At 38.5% G+C, this 3843-nt stretch overlaps 1 non-coding gene across 1 annotated transcript; it reads right to left on the bottom strand.

The window, feature by feature from the left end:
* Window positions 1-2103: 2103 nt before the first annotated feature.
* LOC133833250 (small nucleolar RNA R71) lies at window positions 2104-2210 on the bottom strand. Its single transcript, XR_009892643.1, has one exon. It is a non-coding gene; the product is annotated as a small nucleolar RNA R71 (small nucleolar RNA).
* Window positions 2211-3843: the final 1633 nt, after the last annotated feature.

Raw genomic sequence — 3843 nt, 5'->3', positions numbered from 1 at the left:
TGATGCACGAGAAACATGTGATTAGGACATGCTTTATATACTGAGTATGATATTGTTCGGAGCTTGAGCCTCTGTGTTCGTGCATGGTCCTAATTGTACTAGTGTTTGTTAAGTAAGCATGCTAAATACCTTGTATATGAATATTGGACATGTGATATATGTTTGGTGGCATGGCTTACTTGTGTACGGCACTGACTTATTAGTCAGATTCGGCAACAGTGTTAGATCCATCTGTGAAGCTGTGATTTATTAGTCAAGTTCACAATGAGTTGAACACTGGTCGTGTTTTACTAACCTAAGAGTCAGAAATGGCATAGCGTTATGAACGCCGAGCCAAATGAAGATTAGATCTAATCGATATCAGCATTGAATGACTCATATGGGGTATTAATGCTGGACCGACCGAAAGATCGATGAAAATTATAAGCGCTTGGCTAGTCTAAGACTAATTATTCAGAGCTAGGGCATATGGCCTCGGTGACTGTTTGTCACATGGCTAGGGAACGTTGTTCCATAGTTATGACTCTACAGTCAGGAGGAAGGTTATGTTGGTGTCTAATCACCATGCACCTATCCTGTTAAAGCTAGTGAGATGCTCACTTATTTGTTAAGCCCTGGTGATCCTATCGTCACATGGCTAAAGGGTGCTGTCCCCATATTTGTGACTTTTGCGATAGTCACCTATTTGCTTGGACTGTTGGTTCTGAATAATTAATACAATCAATGTTGATATTATATCATGTTATATTGTGTTTTTCTTGCTGGGCTTCGGCTCACGGGTGCTGTGTGGTGCAGGTAAAGGCAAAAGAAAGTTGGACCATCCTTGAGTTGGAGAACTTAGGTGATGACGTGTACATATGCAGCTGCTCGTTCGCCACGGCCGAGGTTTAAAGAGGAACTAGGGTTAAACCCTGTTTTGCCGCATAGAACGACCTGTTGTAAATATTTTCTTGAACCAGACTCTGAAATTATAATTTTGGGATCCCAACATATATATTAAACGTTCTAATGAAACGTTACATCTTAACCAAAAATTTTAATCCCTAAACCGCTAATCATACTTAGTTACACGATTTTGGCCAAATGACTCGATTAGCGAGTTTAACACTGTTTACAAGGCACACCCTAATGGTCCCTGGAGTTGGGGCGTTACAGAACAGTTGATGAAATTAATTCCTAGGCTTTTTTATTATTGATTTTTAATTAGTTGATTCATTGTTTTGTTTCCAGTTCTTTAATTTTTGTTCATAGTATATAGTATTCCTTTTACTTTTAACGAGTCAATAAAATTTTAATTCACCAAATAGAATTTGAAAATCAATTAGTGGTATTTGGAAATCAGTCCTTGTGGGATCGATACTCTATTTATCATATATTACTTGATTTGACCACGTATACTTGCGTGTAAAGATTTTCATGATCAAGTTTTTGGCGCCGTTACCGGGGACTTATATTTCAATATCACAGTTATTGTTATTTGTTCTAATTTGGTTATTTTATTTTATTTAATTTCTGTTAACATTTATTTGGATTAAGGTTCTATTGTGTTTCAGGACTTGTTGGTATATGCAAAGCAATAGACACAAGGAGATTATACCAATCAATCTGGGAATTGAAAGAACGTGTAGACAGAACAGGAAAACAAAGAGGAGATTGGAGTTTACCATGGTTGACAATTTGGGAAATGGTGCTAATAATGGTCAAGGGGCTGCAGAGGTTCCAAGGGAGCAAGGACCAAGAACTTTGAGAGATTGTGTACTTCCTACTGTTACAGGAGTGCATTCATGCATTAGACCTCCAACCATTGCTGCAAACAATTTTGAGATTAAGCCAGCAATTCTCCAAATGGTCCAAATAACTGTTCAGTTTGGAGGTATGCCAACGAAGGACCCCAATTTACACATAGCTAATTTTTTGGAGTTATGTTCTATGTTCAAGATGAATGGGGTGAGTGATGATGCTATAAGATTGAGGCTATTCCCATTTTCACTGAGGGATAGGGCGAAAAGTTGGCTAATATCCTTGCAAGTGAATTCTATCACTACATGGGAGGAGTTAGCTCAGAAGTTCCTTGCCAAGTTCTTTCCTCCAGCAAAGGCTGCAAAACTAAGGGGAGAGATTAATAACTTTCATCAGATGGAAGGAGAGTCATTGTATGATTCTTAGGAGCACTTTAAGGAGTTGTTAAGGAAGTGTCCACACCATGGAATAGAAAAGTGGATGTTGGTGCATAATTTTTACAATGGATTGAATGGAACAACTAGAACAATCATAGATGTTGCGGCGGGAGGTGCTTTTACGAGTAAGAGTGCTAATGAGGCATATGAGCTATTAGAGGAGATGGCGATAAATAATTACCAATGGCCAACTGAAAGGGGACAACCAAAGAAGGTGGTTGGACTGATGGAATTGGATGCCATATCAATGCTTACAACTCAAGTAGCAGCTTTGACAAAGCAACTACAAAAGACTACACTCCCATCTAAAGCTATGCAAGTTCAAAACTTATGTGAACTGTGTGGAACAATCCATTTACCCAACCAATGCCCTACTCTAGATATGAATAACATGCCCATGGAAGAAGTACAAGCTATAGGGAATTACTCGAGACAATCCAATAATCCAAATTCCATGACCTACACCCCAGCTTGGAGTAATCATCCTAATTTTTCCTGGTCTAATAATCAAAATACTTTACAACGTTATCCTCCACCTCAGCCACAATATCAACCTGCCCAAAATAGACCACCATATCCACAGCAACATTGACAATAATACCCTCCACCTGGATATTATCAACCACAAAATATACCTCACCCAATGCCAATGAAACCAGCTGAGCCTCAACCTAATGTACTTAACCAATTCATGACTGAAACTAGGGCATCCATTAGGAGTTTGGAGACTCAAATAGGGCAATTAGCTACTTTAATGTCTAATAGAGCTCAAGGAAATTTTCCTAGCACTACAGAAGTTAATCCTAAAGAGTAGTGTAGTGCAATATCCTTGAAGAGTGGGACTAAGTATGAGGGGCCTAAAGTAGAAAACAAGGGCAAGAAGATAGAGGATCGATATGTCACTAGTCGAGCACAAGAGGAGGTTACTTCAGATTTTCTAAAGAAAGAGAAGTCTAATGAAGTAAAGGTTACCGAAGACCTTAGGAAGGAAGAGGAGGTGCCACCTGTAAGTATTGAGCACCATGTTAGAATTCCATATCCACAAAGGCTTCGCAAGCATAATTTGGATAAGCAGTTTGCAAAGTTTTCAGAGGTGTTCAAGAAGCTGCATATTAATATATCGTTCATAGAAGCATTAGAGCAGATGCCCAGCTATGTGAAGTTCATGAAGGACATTTTGTCAAAGAAAAAGAAGCTAAAGGATTATGAGACAGTTGCATTAACTGAAGAGTGCAACGCTACACTACAGAAGAAACTACCTCTAAAGCTTAAAGATCCTGACAGTTTCAATATCCCATGTTCTATAGGGAGTTTAGTAGAAACAAAGGCATTATGTGATTTAGGGGCTAGTGTGAATTTGATGCCTCTATCAATCTTTCAAAAGCTTAATTTGGGAGAAGCTCGACCAATGACAGTGTCTTTGCAGATGGCAGATAGGACAGTTAATCATCCTCATGGAGTTATTGAGGATGTATTGGTAAAAGTGGGTAAATTCATCTTTCCTGCAGACTTTATTATTTTAGATATGGAGGAAGATGAAAATATTCCAATAATCCTTGGAAGGCCATTCTTAGCGACTGGTAAGGAGTTAATTGATGTACAAAAAGGTGAATTAAAGCTGCGAGTGCAAAAAGAGGAAGTTATATTTAAATTTTTTGTAGCAATA

Source organism: Humulus lupulus, chromosome 4, assembly GCF_963169125.1.
Source record: "Humulus lupulus chromosome 4, drHumLupu1.1, whole genome shotgun sequence".
NCBI lineage: Eukaryota > Viridiplantae > Streptophyta > Magnoliopsida > Rosales > Cannabaceae > Humulus > Humulus lupulus.
The sequence above is the reverse complement of the archived record's forward strand: the minus strand, read 5'-3'. Positions and strand labels throughout refer to the sequence as shown.